This window comes from Haemorhous mexicanus, chromosome 3 (genome assembly GCF_027477595.1).
Source record: "Haemorhous mexicanus isolate bHaeMex1 chromosome 3, bHaeMex1.pri, whole genome shotgun sequence".
Classification (NCBI taxonomy): Eukaryota; Metazoa; Chordata; class Aves; order Passeriformes; family Fringillidae; genus Haemorhous; species Haemorhous mexicanus.
In genome coordinates this window covers 14036595-14056213 of record NC_082343.1, presented here as the reverse complement: position 1 = coordinate 14056213, position 19619 = coordinate 14036595, and positions in this window count along the sequence as shown.

Genomic DNA, 19619 nt, shown 5'->3' with positions numbered 1-19619 from the left:
TCTTCTTAGATTGATATTATATAATGTGAGCGTGTGTGGGTGTTTCACATCAGGCTGCAGCAAGCTGCTGCTTTGTGCCACATTAGAATGAATCACAAGGAATCAGTTGAGCCCCTGCAAGCGTGTGGAAATTCAGGTGGGTGGGAGTGACTCCCTGCAAAGGCCACCAGTCACCTTCCACAAGGTTAAAGGGAGGGAGGCAGCAGAGGGGACTCGGTGCATATAGTCCCTTTGCCCTCCTTGAGCCTCCTGACAACGAGGTTTGGAGTCAGGGAGAGGAGTAAGAGGACAACCAAGTCTCCAAAGTGCTGGGGAAACAGCTTCCCTCTGTTTTTTTGTCCCATCCACCCGGACCACCTCTCCCTGCTGCATCCCCTGGGACAACACGTTCACATTGACTGTCTTTGCTGATTTCTCCACTAAGAGAACACAAAGACTTGACTTGTGAAATGCTTTTTTGATGCTGAACAGCCCAGGTCAGTGCCTGGTGGTATGCGCAGAGGCTGGGAGACCACTCTGGGAGAAGGAGAGAGATGGGGTACTGCTTCAGTCAAGTCTCTTTAAATTAATTTTCCATCCTGTCCCAAGCGCTTTCATCTCCCACCGCGTCCAGTTAAAACGTGGGACATGAGATGGGGGACATAGCTCAGTTCTCTGGGATGTTTCATCTGAAGCAGGCCTGCCTGTGTCCCTGAAACATAAACACACATGCTAAGGATTTCCTGCTGGTGTCTGTACAAAATAAAAGCTGATGAAAAACCCACATGCCCCCCAGGCCCTCTTTCACCAGGCCCACTGATTTGTCTCTCTAAATGCCTTCATACGCTCAGCAGGGCTTGAAGTTCAAGGTTTTTCCCTCCTTGGGAAGTTCATTCCTTTAAGTATATAATTTTTGATACATCAAAGTCCCTGAAGGAGGTCAAGGGACAGAACTGTGGCTCAGCCTCCCCTCCATCCAGCCTCCGTGGCTCCTGCAGCCACCACTGAGAAAAAGCAGCTCAGATCAGCCCTTTGCCTATGTCCTCTGGGCTCTGCCTTGCCATTTTGGCTGGCATGGGAAGATACTTGAGTTTCCACCTGGATAAGCGCCTTTCAGGGGGTCTGAGGGGGATGACATGGAACAAAACCCCTGGATGTGTCCGTGCTGAGTACACAGCACACTTCCCAACGACTGGGTGAGAACATGGGCCCTGGCCCTGGCCAGTTCCCATTGGGAGGCCTGGGGATCCATGCTTTTACTGCTCGCTCTGGCTCCAAGCCATGGTGAGATCTATCTGTGTGATTAACCCTAAGTGTATTAATAAGCCTTTGGAAAGCAAAGGCACACCTCCCATGATTCCCATCAGTGATTCCCATCAGCCTTGGCTGCTTCCCTGCTTCAGGGTGGCTCCCGTGGCCCCCCGGGTGAGGTTCCGTGGGTGAGCTGTGTACCAGGAATGCTGCACCTTTGGCCCTACCCTCGGGGGAAGTCTTGCTGAAGGTATCCAGGTGTCCCAGGGATGGAAGATGTGTTATAAGCCTGGGGAGGTGTTCTCCATGCAAGGGAGTTGTCCTACAACAGCTCCTTCTGCTTTTCTTGCCCCAGCCAGGTGTGAAAAGCTGGGGCTGCAGAAGTGAGCAGGAGGGGCTGTTGTACCTGCGGCTCCCACCTTGCTAAGAACAAGCCTTCCCCTTTGAATAAGCCTTTATATCAATGTCTAGGATGAAAATGAGGGAGCCCAATTAACCCTTGAGCTGCTGAGCTGCCACCTTGGAAATGGCATGTCCAAGCAATCAGGTTTCATTACATCCCAGATCCTTAAATGCCAAGTCCTCACTTCTCTCAGAGAGCAAAGCAAGAGGAGTTTCCTGCCGTCCATGACCTCACAACCACAGAGCAGTACATGGGAGTAGAGAATAAAATGGGATTACCTCAAAGTCTTTGATCACAAATGAAAACGAACCCCTGTGCTCATTCTCTGCTCTCTTGATAGGAGCAAGATACAAGCATTTCAAATTGCTATTTTTTTGTCTTTTATTTTCAGCCAGTTCTAGTAAATGGAACTCAACCTGCTCTGATTTCTCCTTCTTCTCTCGTCTCAGTGTTCACCAAGTCCCTGTTTCGCTGCTGTGTATTTTTCCATTAAATACTGTGGACTCCCCAGTCACCTGGTGGCCAGGAACAGCAGCACTTGGGTTCTCAGCTGGGGTAAAGGGCTTTCCAGGGCGTTGAGCTGAGGGGAACCAGATGAGCCCCCATGCCTTTTTTATTACCTTCATTTAATTTTATAAATCTCTGCAATATTTTGCTTTTCAGGACAGCATAAACCAACCAACAAATGGAAGCTGGTACGTTCTGGGTCAGCAGCAATCCAGCAGGAGCAGAGTGATGGTGAAGGACAGAGCATCACTATCCTCCTGGAAGACACTTGTGCACCAGCAGAGCCAAGGAGCTCATTTCCACATATTTTCCCCTGACTTGTTTGGAATGTAAGAGTTTTCATCACGTTTGCCTCCAAGCAAATACAAGACACTGCCTATCTGGATTTAGATCCCACTCGGCACTGGCTGAGCGCACGACAGCCGGCCCCGCTGGCATCCCAGTCCCTCTGCAGCCATGCACGTGGCCACCTCCCTTCTCCAAGGGGCAACTGAGGCTGCACGTGGCCACCTCCCTTCTCCAAGGGGCAACTGAGGCTGCACGAGGCGACGTGACCAGCGCAGGGTCAACCTTGGGGTCACCTCCATTCGGGACCGGAGCTCGCCGGTTCTTGTCTCCCGGCCAGAGTTGTGAATCCTACGGGGAAAGTTTCCTAGTGAAAAAATAAACTCTTCCCACTTGGAATTTAAAAACAAAACCATGGAAACATTTCTCTGCGTCCTAATGTTTTGCAAAAAAGTTATTTTAACAAATTTAAATTTGGGGCTTGATTTGACCGTCCGGTGCCCTTTGAAATAGTTGAATCCAGGCCATCACCATGTTGGAGCCAGGCCTCGAGCTCCAGCTTGCCTGACATCCCACCAGCACCTTGGGCATTTAAGTCCCCCCTCCTCAGCTGAGAGGTGGTCAGACTCCCCCCAGTTCAGGGTTCCAGCACCCACAGTGTGCAGTAGCTTGTTTTGCTTCACAAGTTTCATGACCCCGTTGCAAATAGTTTGCATGCCCAGGGATGCTGCAGACAAGCTGAAACAGCTGCCACCTGCAGGCTGCCACCTTGGTGGCACCACCAGAGACTGTCCCATGTGCTTCTGCCCAGCAAAATCTTCCTAAAAGTGGTGACTGCAGCTCAAACAAACTCTGGGCTGTCCCTGCATGGCCCTACCTGTGCATGACCTGGCACAAACCCTCTCCTCTCCGTGCTCGTGGCACACAATCTATTTATTTCCTTGGAAAAAAATAGGCTCTCGCAGTGTCATTCTTTCCAGCCACTTTCCACATAGCATCGCATTTCACAGTGACTTTCAGAGGGTGGTTGAGAAGAAAAGGCCACTCAACGTTTGGCTGACCTGCTCTGTGTGCCTCGTGTTGAGGGGGGTTGGAGAGCAGAGAGGAAAAATGGGGTTCATACTCTGTGTTGAAAAGCAAAAAGGATGGATACAGCAGGCAGAGTAGAGAGGTTTGATCTTATAGACCCAGATGGGCTGCTAAGGGCCTGGGAATTGGATCTGCTTTTGCAAGGTTGCCTCTGGTTTTATTTTACGCTGACCCCCCAGGAAGGAAGGGGCCATGCTGGAGCTGAGTCTGGAGCCTCCGGTGAGGCTGGCTCGGCGTGGCTCAGCTGGTTTCCATCCAGCTCTGCAGGCCTGATTCAGTGAAAACCTTAATCTTGTCCTGATAATTAAGTTTATGCTTAAGGACTTTTCTGAATTGGGGCCTTTCCTTGGATGGTGACAGCTCCTGTAGATAACCATGAGGAGAGTGGAAGCGCCAGCAACAGGAGGAAAGGACAAAGGACATGGCTTCTCTGTCCCAAGAAACCTAAAATATGAAAACCTTGGTTTCTTCATGGTTCTCTTTTCCTCTCCATTGAGGTGGCACAGCTCGTTAGCCTCATGTCCAGAGTTTCACCCAATGCCTGGTCCTTGTTTCACCCAGCCCTGCCTGGGACATGTCCCCACATAGCCTGCAGTCTTCCTGGGCACATGGCTGGTCTCCCTGACTCCTCTCTGGCCCTCTCTGTTGCCCACTGCTCTCACCAGAGGAGCAGAATTTCAGAGCCATTTTGCAATAAGGTAAAATTCCACAAAGCAGGAGAGAATTGGGCTCAAAAGCCCAGCAAAGGGGATTTGATGCGGACCTCACATGGTGTAGGTGTCTCACCAGCATCCCCTCCAGGTTCCTGCAAAAGGAGCTGTCTTCTCCATACTTGTGATGGCTCCTGCAGGAGATGCACTCAGATAAAGCAGATGGATGAGCAGCAGAGCCCCATGTTCAGGACAGGAGGACGTGTCCTTGCTGGGCTCTCTGGAGTTGTAGTGAGCACCCTGCACCCTCAAGGAAGCCAGCAGAAGACGTGAGCTCTCAATGTGGCTCCAGATCATGCCAATACAAAAGGACACATTGAGAACAACGAGTGTCTGGATTAATATTTATATTCTGTCAAGGGAACAGAAATGCCTTTTGGCTGGAATTGGTGTATGGGAGACCTTTCATTTAAAAAATTGAATCCTTTACTCAGTCACTTCATTTCCCCTTTTCATCATCCTAGAGTTTTATTTCTTGATGGGTTTATTTTTTTAACAGCATAGTTTTTGGGGTTTTTTTAAACAGAGTTTATTTTTTTAAACACTGGTATTTATTTCCCTTTTTTTAATCTGTTGGTCAGATGAGTATTGCCCTGAGACAAGTTGACCCTAGAGGCAACATCACCCCTTCCCAGTTTCTGGCAGGTCACTTGCATGCATCAGGGAGACAGTGGGAGCATGAGAAACACAAAGATAAGTCCCCTGCCTAAGAGGGAGAGAGGCAACATGGAAATCCAAGCATCAAGAAGGCACCAAAACGCAGGAGCTATGTGGGGGAATTTATTCCTTCTGTAGTATCTCATCTATGCTGTAATTAAAGCTGTGACCACTGCTGTCACAGCACAGGGCAGCTTTTACACCAGAAATACTATTTTTGTACCAAAGGAGGACTAACAGTCTTGATATCACGCAAACCTGCCTCGATAGAAGTGAGCCAGTGCTCTAGCTCTGGCTGCTGAGAGAGCAGATAAACCACTGGGTCCCCACCACAAAGCACGGGAGAGGATGAGCAGGGCATGGCAGCCCCTGGAGTTTCCCCAGCAGAGTCAGCTTTGTTAAAAAGAGTTGAAAGGACCTAGGGCAGAAAATTAGTGATGAAAATCTAGTACTGATTTAGGGGGATAGCTGCTCATGCAGCAGAGCCCCAAGCTCTTCTACTTGCTGGATGAAAGCCAGACTTAGGAAGAGCTATGGCCACACTGCAGATGAGGAGCATGGGACAGCTTGAACCAGGATGTGCTGGGTGGCCTGGCTCCTTGCTAGGCACCCAGCTCCTCTGGGTTTGTGGTAGGTCCAGGTTTGGGGAGCAAATCCAGGCACTTGGGAGAGAGGGACTCTGACCACATGGGTCTCAGCAATGCTCCTCCCCACACCCTGTCCAGCATGTGCATAGGTGTGCAAGAGCCAGCATGGTCCCTTGTGGTCATCGGCCTGTCCCATCCCTGTCCTGATCAAAGTTTCTTACTGTTGCCTATTAAATCAAACCATGATGCTCAGCACTGACCTTAACTCTGACCTAAGAGGGCCTACATCTGTCAAGGAGCAAGAAGTAATCCCATGAAATCCTCAGCTTCCTACTTAAGAGTGGAGGCTAGTTATCCTTTTGCCTTAGCTCACTAAGACAGGGATCGATGCAGTAATTGCTTCTTTGGGGGCTCCAGGAATGAGTAGCTAAAGTAGCTCAGCTCTGACATTCTATGCCTACTCAGTGGCAGCTCTTCCCTCCCTTTCCAAAGGCTGCAATATGGCCCCAGCGGGGATTCGTGTTCCGCTCTCGGTGAGACTCCTCAATCCCTGGTTTGTGATCCACTGCCCAGAATAACCACGTGGTAGGATGATTCCCACCACTACTCCAACCATTCCCAAAGCAGCAGGGAAAGGACCCTGGCCCCAGCTCATCACAGCCCATACAGTTACACACATGGGAGTGGGGCAGTGTTCACTGTGTAAACCCTTCATCCAGCGAGGCCCCCAGGAAGAGTCACTGCAGGTTGTCTTACACAGCTCCGGGTACTTCCCATGGTAGGAAGCAGCCCGGTGGCTATGCTCCTGTCCTCTGGCAGCTGCATTGTCTGGCCAGCTCGCAGGGGAAGGAATGGGCTTTATCTTAAATCTGTCACTACTGCTGAAAAATAGTAATCAGACAGCTCGGTCATGCCCCCAAAGAAGAGACAAATTCTCTGCTCACCTACTTCTACTCGTATGGACTTCAGTGCAATTGCACCAGGAGAAAACCCACTCCCTTTGCTCCCAGCTGCTGAGGGCACCCAGAACACCCTGTGCCCACAGCTGGGAGCGGCCCCCCTCCAGCCACTGAAACCTGGGCGCTGAAATTACTGCAGAAAGCATCTTAGGGGAAAAATGCCTCCAGAGCGTGAACCGACGGCACGAGCTGATGCTCGTCCAGGTCTCCAAGTCATTCAGGGCCGGTGTCCAGCATGGGGGAGCAGGGAGAGCGGCCGGCTGCCGGGGTCTCGATGACGGCTCTCCAGCCGCTCTCCATCCCCCCGCGGCTCCTCCTGCTGGCGCGGCGTGCGGGACACGCTCCCTGCCGGGAGCGCCCGGCCCTGCAGCATCCTCCGCGGGGAGCGCCCCGGGCGCTGCGCATCCATCTGTCCACGGTACGGGACAGACGGACGGGCCACGCCGTGAGCCCAGGGGGCTGCTCGGCGTTTCGCAGCCGCGGAGCAAGCCTGCGTGCCGGGTTTGCGGGTGGGGACTCCCGTTGGGTAGGCAGACAGCAGCAGAGGGTTCGTGGGTGGGAAGGTGTCTCCAAACACAGCCTCAGCCACCACCAGCTTAGTCTTGCAGTCGGGGTGTTTCTGCAATATGGAAAACTATCACCATGGCTCCCCCCTCTGCGAAAGAGCACTTGGCAGCCGAGGAAGTAGGTTGTGAGTGCAGTCACAACCGATGCTGCAAGAAGTGGCACTCGTCCCACAGGAAGCCTCTTAAAATGCGCCATGGACCCCGTGCAGAGCATCGCCGACACCTCCATGGGGCAGCCACCCCTACAGGAGGGTTTGCAAATGAGGCAGTGCCAGCCTGGCTCTGCAGCAGTTTGGGGAAGGATGAGGATGGCCTTTACACTTGAAATTAAAAGCCACATAAGCAGTCAGGAGAACCAGCAGCCCCCCCCTGCCAGGGCTGAGCGAGGTGGCTGGAGTTGGCATCAGGTGGCAAATGTGCCTGGACCTTCAGAGCATCTCAGTGTGTATGAAGGAGGAATTGTCCCACCCACCTGACTGTGGGCACACGGCCTCACCACCTCAGGACACATGGAGGCCCATCCTGCTCACAGAGGGAGCCAGTAGATTCCCTGGGTTATGTTGGACAAAGTCAGAACCTGCAGCCCAGCTGCGGTGCCTGGGAGCAAGGGAGGGCACAGAGGCCTGACCAGGGATGGCTTTCTCACTGCAGCACCAGCTACTGCACCAGACCAAAACCAGCACCTCGTTTGAAATATGGTGTTCCCTGGGCTGGCCAAAACCATGCCGGGCTTGCAAGGTGGGGCTGGCTGGCTGCACATGGAGCTGCACAGGAAGCAGGCCCCACATCTGTGTCTGCGAGGAAGCTCATCTCCCTTATCAGTGCCAGTGCTGACCCAGCCTCGCCTGGGTCTTGAGAACTATCAACCCCACCATCCCGAGGGTGTGCCAGGGGCAGGTCCTTGCAGAGACAACCCGGCTCTGTGTCAGCAAGCCATGCCCCCAAACACCACGACACACCCCACTTCTTGTGGGGAGCCCAGCAGAGAGAGCCAGCACCAGGGAGGTGGGAAGGGGGATGATACAGCAGCAGGGCTGGCCAAACCTTACTGCGAGCTGCTTCAATAGAAAAGCAATCACTCATGCTCCACCTAAAGGCCTGTGATTTAATCCTGGGGGACCAACAAGGGGAGATCCAAGATAAACAACATCTGTGCATTCACAAATAGGAAATGGAGCTGCTTTCATGTCCTGAGCCTGTTGATTAACCGGGTTATTGTTTGGCTTGGCACTAGAAGCTCGGTGACTTGGGAAGAAGGTAACTAAAAGGGATCATTTTGTTACACACCCTGAATTCGAGAATCTTTAAATAGTGAGTGGGTTTGCATTTTGCCTGCAGAAGACTGATGGGAAAAGGTAGCAGAAGAGTGCAGATGGCTATCAGAAAGGAACCTGTGTTTAGTCTGCTTGTGCCAGATGGGAATGGAAAGTTCTCTCCCTTGCCAAGTGTTTAAAAGAGGAAATAGGATGTGATATTCTGCCTCCCACTCCTTTCTCTCCCCTGAAACCAACTCACTGCTCTACTTCCATTTGTTGTAAAAAGGTAAAAAAAAAAAAAAGTAGCTTGGCCCATGTAAAGCCTTGGAGACAGTTGGAGACACACCTTGTTCCTTTTTAATGTGTTTATTATGTGGAGACGGATGGAACAGTGTATTTTTATACACAGCTGGGCCCAGCACTGCGCAGCACCTGTCCTTCAGTCGCTCATATTCATCTGTGTCACAGAAACAGGACTGCAAAGTCCCCAAACCATCTTCTGCTGTCATCTCCTCCACACAACTCAAGATTCAGACACCTTGGCTGACAAACCTACCTGTGAGATAGACCAAAGCTTCTTGCCTGAAATTCCTGTTCTTCCCCCTGGTTAATAAATCCAGGTCTGCTCTGAATTGCGACTGCCTGGGGAACTTGTGGAGGTGGGGGAGGCTGGGATTGTGAGGCTGGGATTGTGAGGCATTGCTTTATGGAGTTCCAGGGACTGACCCAACAGTGCCCTGTTCACATGAGTGCTATGGCATTTGGTGATGTGCTGCATCAGTAAGCTCTTGGGTTAATTGCAGAAATGTCTTATGGATGTGGAGGATGTGGATAACAGAAGCACAAAGCAGCTCTGGGCAGAAAGGACTGGTCCAGGGCCTCCTGTCCAGCCCCTGCTTGGAGCCCAGCTGGCCTGCAAAGCTGAGCAGGTAGCTGAGGGCCAGTCCAGGTGAGCTGTAAGTGTTTCCCAGAGCAGAGGTCCCACCACGTCCCCAGGCAACAGGCCCAGGGCCTCACTATCCCCATGGTGAACATTTTTCTTTCTCTCCAAACAGAATTCCATCTGCAATTTGTGCCTGTTGCCTCTTGCTATGTTCCTCCAAGAAGGGTCTGGCTCCACTTTCTCACTAGCCCCTTAGAGGAGGTGGATGACAGTAGCCAGACCCACCCCCCCCCCCCCCCCCGCCTTTGCTTCTTGCTCTCCAGATGGGACAAACCACCTCCAAATAATGTAAAGCAATGTCCTCATAGCAGTAATATCCACCCAGCTGGTCTCAAGTACAGGCATTTCTGCAGTGTCCTACAGCTATAGCTTCTGAAGGATGGCTTTGATCACTTATTTCCCCAGATAATTAAAGAACATTTGTATAAACTTTTCATGGAGGCAAATGGCCTCTTGTGCTCCAGCCCTGATGTGTGTGTACCCAGAAATGAAACTGCGACTGAGCAGAGCAGCCCCGTGTGTAACAGCAGAGCCCTCAGGAGAAAAGCTTCTATCAGCATCTATCACACCTCCCCCTACAGCCTCCAGATCACCCCACAAACACTCCTGCCTTGTTCACAAAGCCACAGGGTGCTGGGTCTGGGGACGGTCCCCACTGCTGCAGAAATCCTCAAGGAGGAGAGGGAACAGGGGCCAGCACCCACCCAGCTGGAGGTGCTGGGCACTGACAACATGGCCATCCCCAGCCTGAAAGGACACAGCTCCTCAGAGTGGGGACAAGGCACCCTGCTAGAGGGTGGAGGGCTGAGCGTGGTGGGCAGGAGGGAGCTGGGGCAGCCTGGTCCCCTGCCTGCCCCTGCCGTGTGCAGGAAGCCACCAGGCAGCCACTGGACTCCAAGGACCTGGGGATTTAATGAGCAGTTTCAGGAATACTCTCAGCTTTGCTGTCTCTGGCACTAATCACTAAATCTTTCCAAAGCTGCTGTCTGTGTGAAACAAGGCCCTTGGTTAGATCAGTGCTGCTGTGGGCAGCAGGGCAATACTGCGAGGGTGTCTGCTCAGTCTGGAGGGGCTGGGTGTATTATTCCTACCTTTTTCTCACAGGGAAAGAAAGGATAAGGCCTCCCTCTCACTGTCACATGAGAGGTGCTGTCACTTGCTTTGCCAGGCACTGGGGTGTCCTGCCTCTGCTCTGGAAGGGTGTAAGCCTCTCAGGTGTGGGGAGCAAGGGAATGGGGCAGAAATAGGGCTGGCCTGCCCAGGATATGTGTGAGGACCTGCCTCCAGCTGGCAGGAAATCCACATGGACACTGTGAGATCAGTTTAGTAATGGTGGCAGGAGAGGATGGGAGGAGGAAAGGCAGGGATGGGTAGAGATGAATGCAAGATGGATGGGTGGCTGGGATCTGACTGGCAAAAAATGAGAGCTGTGGAGTAAGGACAGGGTTGAGGACAGTTGTGGGAGAGAAACTTGGATAGTGCTGGCTGTTTTTGTAAAAGAGTTGCCATGGGGAATGGCCACCCAAAAGTCAGCCTTTCCCCATGCCAGTGCCTGCCCCCAGCAAAGGCATGGCACAGGGGGAGGCAGCTGTACCCCTCTATGCCTAAGGGCCAGCTAGGTTCCCATCCCTTGTCCCTTTCCCTGCCTGTAAGAGGCAGGGAGAAGTGCTTAACTGCATCCAGGGTGGTGTGAAGCCCTTCTGTGTTTTTGCCAAGTGAGACTCCCCAGATCACAGCCCCCTCAAAGCTTCTGGATGGTCACAACCTCCTGACAACCTGCAGGCAGCCTGGCAGGGTCTTGCTCCCCAGCTGCACTCCTTGCTCTCAGGTACAGAAAGGTAAAATCTTTTCCATTGCTCTGAGCTCCTGGGAGGTTAAGCCCTGGTTAAGGAGAGCTCACAAACAAGCAGTTTGACAGGTTGTGCTACCAAGGCAGAGAGCTATGGCCACATCTGGATGGGAGTGGGGGCTGAGCGCATCCCTGCTGCAGGGCTGCTGCCGGCTGCACTTGGGCAGGAGGGATTTAGCCCTAAGAGTCTTAGTGACGCATCTTGGGAGACTTAGGCTGAGCCTGGCTTGCAGAGACGTGACCCGTGCTGCATTTCCCGTGGTCACCTGCCAGTCTGCATTATGTGAGCTGTCACCGCTCCCAGACACAACACGTGAGCGCCGTGGCACAGGGGCTTGGAGGACAAGGAGGGGGGAAACCAGCCCAATTCCTTACTTGGTCCAGCCTTGCCCCTGCACCAAGGCTGCTGAAACACAACGCGGGGCTGCTCCCAAAGAACAAAACCCACTGCTTAAAGGTGACAGGGAATCAGCAACCAGTTTGCTGTTGCTTGAACTGGAAGGAAGAGATGCTGAGGGACCTCATGTCTCTGGGTCATCTACAGGACAGTCCTTCCCACTGCCTTGGGGGGCCAGCATTTAGGATGGGGAGGAGCCAGGACTGTAATTGCTGAATTCTGGCTCCTGTATTTGTAAGAATTGCAGTATGAGTCACTGCAAACAAAGCAGCAAAGACCAAGGCACAATTTAATGACGTTTATGATAATCCTATCCACAGGTGTATTTTTATAGCTGAAGAAAATGGGGAAAGGAAAGTAAAGGTCTTACTTTGACTTGCAGAAAGGCAGTCCCAGGGCCAGGACCAGCCCTGGGAGAAAGGAGCAACATGCTGGTTTTCACTGTGAGGGCTGGCTTGCACAGAGACCACCCACTCCAAGAACTGACCTGGCTTTGGTGATCACATTCAGCTGAGATGAAAGTTGAAACAAGGCCAGCTGTAATCCCCAAGAAACCAGGCCACTCTCAGGACTCAGGACAATCAGGTCCCATTAAAAAGCATCTGCCAGACTGATGTCCTGTGGGTTTCATTACCATGCTTAGCTAGAAATCATTGGTGAGGACTGATCTCCTGTGGCCTGGGGAAGGAACTCAAAAGCTGCAGGTCAGTTTCAGGTGCAGCAATGTCTGTTTTCAGAATTTCTTGTCTCCCAAAGGCAATGGGATGGTGCTTTTGGCAAGTAGTGTACTCAGCTTCTTCCCTAAAAGACATGGAAACTTAGGAAGAGAAATGTGACAGTCTTGGAAGTGACAGGTGAAGCGCTCAAAGTACTCAGGACGTGACAGGGCACAGCTAATAAGCAGCAAAGAGGACACCATGGAAATGCCTGCTGTTGTTTGCCTTTTTCCTCACCATCCGTTTGTCTTTTGACCATTGCAAAGTCTCCGAGCCACAATTAGGAGTGGAACTTGTTGCAAGAGTTCCCAGATTTAATTGAGCTCCCTTGAAATGAAACCATTTATAACAACCTTTTGCAAGGACGAAACACGATGTACTCTGCTCTGGTACAGCCAGGAATATGCTGTCCTGGGGGCTGGGGAGCCCCGCTGCAGCACACACGGACAGCTGCCACCCAGGGACAAGCTCCCTGCTGGTCCAGCAGCTTGAACCCAATCCCATTGGAATCAGTAAGAATTTTAAGATCCCTGAAGCAGGAGTCATAAGATGCAGAACTGGGGTCTGGCTCCAGGAAGTATATTTAGCAGAGAGGAGCAAGAGCAGGCTGTTAGGAAGATGATTTTTTGGTTTTATTTCATGTATCTCACCTCCCAAAGGTAGTAAGATCCCTGTCCCAGTCCCTAACTGGAGTGCATCTCATGGGACCTTAATTTGCCATTTTTAATCAATGAGGAACACTCTCTGCCCTGCCTCTTGGCAGGACAGACAAAAATGCTCACATTGCAGTGGTGGAAGCACAGAAGGGCAGATCCAGACCTTGGCTCATGTTCTGGACCTCTTGCTCATCCCTGCTCCTGAACAGCTAGGCATGGGTGGCAGCTGAGGACTTCTTCATGTATTTTTGGAAGAGAAGTCTCCTAGCTGTCTAGAAATCACACACTTGCCTTTCTGCCTGTCTGGGGCAAGAGCACATGATGATGATGCCAAAGTCACGAGCTGACCCTGGGTGACACTTGGGCATCTCTGGCTAGTATAGGAATAGAGCACGGGGTCATGGCAGGACCAATCATTTACTCACTAAAAAAAGGTTGGTTTGGACTAAAGGGGAATGTTTGCAAATGTCACCCCAAGTCAGCAGACAGTCACACCAGTGCTTCAGACATTAGAGGTAAATCCAAGTACAAAGAAGCCTTGGCAGGCTTCAGACTTCTTTCAGGGAAGTTCTTTCATTTTGCTGAGCAAACCAAACTACCAGAAACATTTGCTTCTGACTGATCTAAAATGAACCCACTTGACCTTCTTCCTGATTTGATTAATAGGAGGAAGAATTTCGTATTTGTACAGTTTTAATAACAAGCCATCAAGGAGAAGCCGTGAACTGTGGGTGAGCCATGTCAGGAGCCTCCTGGAGAAGGGAAAATTGTCCCAGCCTGACCTGCAGCAGCTGCAGCGCCATGAGCTCAGTGGAGCTTTTCAAGATTCACTGAGGTGCCTTCTCCCAGGCCGTGAATGTTGCAGTTGGAAGACACCCCGCATCGCTTAGGGATGCTATCAAGAATGGCTGAATTATGAAAAAAGTCCTCATTGCAGCAGGTTTTAAAACAAAAAGCAGAATCAGCGTGGGGCACTTGTAGTGGGCATAGAAGGAAGAAAGATGTGTGGCCTTTTTTTACGAGTAAAGTAATTTTAAAATGTTGAAATGTGTCTAAAATAAAAAAGGCCACTGTAGAACTGGCCCAAGCCAACATGACAAAAAACCAGGAACCTATCTGCCTTGTTTTATGGCCTCCTGCCCTCCAGCCCCAGCAAACAAAGCCCAGCACCAGAGGACCAGCCTTGTGTCCAAAGAAGTCACGACTTGCGAGAGCAAATTTTGCAGAAGCTGCGTCGCAGTGTAACTTTGAAGAGAAGCAGCTTGTTTCTTTTGGGGGCAGGGAGGAAGGGATATTACTAAGTAAAAACTGCCATGGCTTTTATCCATGCGTGTCTAAACCCAAACCTGGCTTTACTCGACGGCCAGAGGCTTCAGGTGCCGATGGTTGTTGCTCCTCTCTGATAAACACTTGTTTCATGCTTTAGCTGGACAAATGAGCCCGGCCGGGGATTTTCTCGGGGCGGCGGTGCCAGCAGCGGTGTGTGCCGACAGCAGAGGGGGGTGTTGGGCCGCTTTTCCTGCGCATCCCGTGCCCAGCCCGCCGGCCGAGCGGGGCTCCGCGCTCCGGCCGCTCTCGGAGCCACCGCGGGCCCCTGCGGGGGGCACCGGCTCCATCGTGTGCCCGAGGGGGTCTGCAAGGGCCCCCTCCTCATCGCCAGGGTGCGATGGTGGGAGAGGGGGTCTTGTCCTGACAACTTCTGCTGATGCCTCAGGTTTTAGCTTTTCTGCTTTTCAGGTTCTGTTCTGCTTTAGTGTGTAAGTCTCGGCTTCATATCAGGGGATGGTGAGCTCTCTTCACAGAGTAGGGAGACCAAACAATTCCTTCTCTAGCTGGGGAGCCAAGGACAGCCCATCCAGATCTCAGGCCCAAGAGCATAAACAACGGTGGAATGAAGAGAGAAAACAAGAAGGATGGGACTTCATGGGCTAAAGCTGTAACTGGACAATTAGCTCCAATATGTTAATGGACCAAAACTTATGAAAGTGTGAGACCCCGTGACCGGTCGGGCGTTTTGTGGCCATTTTGGGTTGTGCTGCCCAAGGTGGATCTATTGAGGCCTCTTAATAAAGCCCTACTTTATTCTTTAGCTCCATCTAGTCTCTGTTCTAGGTCAGCATTCACAGGGCACTACTGCGGCCCCTCGGCTGCTCCCGCCCCGCGTAAAGCTTCTCTCTGGGCAGCGCTCAGGAGCACAACTCACACCTGGAAAGAGGCCCCTGGTGAGCAGGGTGAGGGGTGGAAATTCACTCCCACCAGAGAGAGAACTGGAAGTGCTCAGCTCTGTGGGGCCTTGGATCGTGGCCTCTGACAATCACAGACCCGAGGTAAATTCACAGAACTGGAGAATGGTGTGGGTTGGAGGGAGCCTTAAAGGTCCCTTAGTTCCAAACTCCTGTCAGGGGCAGGGACACCTTCCACTAGACCAGGTTGCTGAAAGCCTCATCCAGCCTGGCCGTGAACACTTCCAGGGAAGGGACATCCACAGCTTCTCTGGGCAGCCTCACCAGCCTCTAAGCACGAACTCCTTCCTAACATCTAATCTAAATCGTTTCTCTTTTAGTTTACAACCATTTCCCCTTGTCCTATCCCAATCTGCCCATTTAAAAAGTCACTCTCCCTTTTTTTAATAAGTCCCTTTTAAGTACCTGAAGGTGCTCTAGGGTCTCTTTGGAGCCTTCTCTTCTCCAGGCTGAACAGCCCCAGCTGTCTCAGCCTGTCTTCATAGGAGAGGTGCTCCAGCTCTCTGAGCAGCTTTCTGGCCTTCCACTGGACTGTCTCTAAGAGGTCTGTGTCTCTCTCCTGCTGGACCTCAGAGCTGGGCACAGAACTCCAGGTGGGGCTCACAAGGGCGGAGCAGAGGGGCAGGATCCCCTCCCTCAGCCTGCTGACAGTGCTGCTTATGATGCACCCGTGAGAACCCCTAAGTCCTCATCAGGGCTACTCTCAGGGAGTTCTTCTCCCTGTCTCTACTCATGTCTGGGATTGCCCCAACCCAGGTGCTGCAGATGGCCTCACTCTGAGCAGGTCCTGGAGCAGGACAAAGGGACAAAGCCCCTCTCTGCTGCAGTGCTGTGCAGCCTGCCCAGTGCAGGCCAGTTGTGTAGCTGGTGCCCCTGAAACGGTATATTCCATGGTTAAAGAAGGCCCTGCAGGGGAAAAGTACACCTTTTATGAATTGGCTGAGCTCCTGGGGACAAAAGGTATTCTATGAAGTTAAATATTAAAGCTACCCTGGATTATTCATTAAGCATCAATTATCACCATCACAGTTACTGTCAGACATTTCAACGCTGCTATTCTGCTCTGGGAGGGAACATATTTTTAGGCTGGTTTCCGAAGGAAGGATGTTCTTGGGGTCAGCTGTGCGGTGTGCTTGTCTGTCTGTCCTCCCTGATTCGGTGAGGACATTTCAGCCAAAGTTTTTGGCAGGCTGTAAGCCTCTACACACTGTGTTGCTGCAGATTAATTAGCTAGGGGATGGTGGGGAGCCCCCAGACCCAGCTAGTGGTGTGGGTGCAGGTAGAGCAAGCACCTGATGGGTGCAAGAGAAGCTCCAGGCAGGGCAGCTTTGGTGCCAGCACTGGGGAGCTCAGGCATGGGACACAACACCATGGGAGACTTCAGCTTCCCTAACTCTGCTGCCCAATGAATAATTTGCACAAATACCTGCCAGCTATGAATTGGCTCCTTATTCCACATCCTTTCTGCTACTCCTGCCTCCCCTTGTTTGTGCTTTTACGGCATTACAAAGTTGGAACAAGCTTTGGTTTAACAATAAAGGCAGTCTCATCTGCAAAACAGGATGTTCCAAAATAAGATCTAATTTTCCTCTGCAAGAACCTAAGGCAAAAGCAAATTGATATCCACTCTAAAGGCAAATACAAACAAGGACTTATTATTTATCATTAAAACATCTTTAAAAGGCTCTAGAGCCCTAAAAGCAAAAGTTTCGTGCTGTATAAAAGAGTTATGTTTCTGAGATGTATCAGTTCAATAATTAAAACAGCATCTATGAAATATAAATGCAAGATATTAATAAATTAAATTAAATTAAAGCCACTGAAAGCCAATTATCTTGTAAAAGATCTTTGATAGCTAAACTAATGAGATGTAGAAAGATTAATTTAGATCCCCATTTTGGGAGGTGATTATAAATTGCTATAATGCCACATTCAGTTACTAGGTTGTTATTGAAACTTGTGAAATACATTTGGAAAGGTTTTTAAATATTCAGGATGAAGCAGAAATTAGAAAGGAGTTAGAAATAATTAAAAAATTAGCTGTCTTGTCATATTGCAGCTTTAATCCTATTACCCCTTCTAGTTTACAAAGCTTCAGATGTCTCTCAAAGCATTGATCTGTGGGGACAGTGGGGTTTATGAGCAGGGATTTACGTGCTTTAATAACTGCTGAACTTCAGCTGTTTCTCTGGTTTTGCTTGTTTGAGGGATTGTTTCTGCGTGGGATTATCGCCCTTGCTGCCAGCACTGCCTGATGGATTTCTTTGGCCAAAGGGGCAGGACATGCCACCAGCCATGGTCCCCTTGAGCCCCCAAAGACCCACTGCTTTCCCTGCAGCTCCTGGTGAAAACGCTGAGGAGCATCAGTGATGGTCACTGAGGTCAGGGCGAAGCACGGGGGTTTTGTGCCTCTGTGGCTGCTGTAGCAAAGCACAGAGCTCTGGGGGAATGCAGTAGGGTGATGGTGGTACAATGCATGCCCATGATCCACACACTATGCTAGGGGCTGGCCAGCCTTGTTTTGGTTGGGACCTGCCATGCAGGGAGCTCTTGGAGAGCTCTGTCTAAGGACTCGGGAACTCACCCCTCAGCACTCAGTTTTGCTTCCCCTGGTCCAAGGGGTGCCAAAAGCTCTCCAGCAGCATGTCTTGGCTGTATTTGCAGTGGGAGCACGGCAATCTCTCCCTGAGCCAGGAGGAAAGTTGCAGGTAGGGGAGGGCAGTGGGTCCTTGAAACCTCTGGCACAGGGCGATAGCAGAGCCCCAGCGCTGTGAGCTACTCCCCCAGGGGCAGCTGCTGCATCAGCCAGCAGAGACATGGCCTTGGGGCTGGCAAGCTGCACTCAGGGGCACAGGGAGGGCGAGGAGCAGCTCGCTCTGCAAGGTGTGCACAGCTCTGCCTGCAGGGTCAGTGCTGACATCCCCGGAGCTGGGGGCAGAGGAGCAGGGGGAGGGGAGCCTCAGGGCACCACACAGACAGCCCCGGGTGGACTCCAGCAGAAGAGGAGGAGGCAGAATCCCTGGAGAGGCAGACAGAGGGGTTCCATCATCAGCACTGTGCTCCTTGGAGGTGAAGGACTTGTGCCAGGACGCCAGCAGCCATCCTCGGGCAGAGGAGGGGTGAGCATGAACTGGGGAGAGGCATAGCAGACAAGGGAGGGGGTGGGTTTGATACTGATAAGGGATTGTTTTTCCCTTTTATCTCCTTTTTCTCTAATAGTCTAGATAATATCACCCAGCACTGTAAGTGGATTGATGAACACTCTTTGATCAGGCTGCTAGAACTCTGAAGTAGTCAAACAGCAGATTGATTCTCCCATGCGAGGCGTGTTTCCCCAGCCCATGTAAAGGCACCAGCTGTGGTGCACAGGGCCGTCAGAGAAGGCAGCAGCCCTCTGGGGAGCCCTTATGGCATTTTTGTGAGTAGCCCTTCTGAGAGAGCCTTTTTATGGGTGCCATCCTGTGGCAGTCAGAGACAACCAGCAACAAGGCTGCTCTGTGGTCACACAGCCTCAAGTGTCTTGCTGAAAGCACAGTGCCTGGTTTTGGGGGCAACACAGACTAGTTGAAAATATTGAAGTGGGGAACGCAGCAGGTTTGAAAGCCTTCCTCCCACCTAGGCAAGAGAAATGTTCAAGGGATGCCTCTAACCATTCTTGGACAGAGAAATGAAAGCTCTCTGTCTTTTCTGTGAGAAGAGATAAATTAGAAATCCCTGCTTAGAGGATTTCTTGGTTGAGAAAACCTTCTGGAGGGAAGAAGTACACTAGGAAAACGACAGAGGAGCAAGCCCAGATTTGGGTGAGGCTCTGCCATCTTCTCTCAACCTGCTTGAGCTGTAGTTTGTAAACAGACCTTTCTGTAAAGTCTAAAATACCTTTAGAGAAGACAAAAATATGTCAGAACTGGCAAATTGGGTTACTCAGTGGGGAACAAACCCCTGGGGTCCAAACTCTTGCAGAAGTATGCAGCAGGCTGACCTAGAGTTTGCCAAATTAAAAGAGATGACCAAGTGTAAACTCTTCTCCCAAAAATCCTTAAAATGTGCAGGAGCGTGGGCTGTGTGGTTAGTTGCCAAAAGCTTAGCTGAAGAAAAACAGGCAGCCCAGGTAGAAATTCAGAAGCTAAGGGAGGAAAACAAGAAACTGAAAGAAGAAATAAAGGCTCAGCAGCTTAAACTGGAGGAGGGTATAACTCAGGAAAGAGCTGTGGCCATGGAAAAAGTGCGAACTGTTCTCCAGTATCAAGAGGTGTGTGAACAAAAAAAGGCCATTTTGAATGAAAATCAGGCTTTGAAGGAAAAAGTAGCCATCAGTTCAAAAGCTGTAGAGGAGGCACAAGGAACAATCCAATTACTGGTACAAAAAATACAGACCCTAAAAGAGAGAGGCACAGACCACCGGGCCTGTGAGGTCAAGATAGAAAAGTTAAAAGCCGCGTTGGAGGCGAAGCACGGGGCTGTCACAAAAACACCCCATCAAAGGGATGATGAGCACTGGGATGGAAAGGAGTGGGCTCATCCGGATGGAAGCCCCTCTGCAGAGGAGTGCAAGCCTGCGAGCCCACA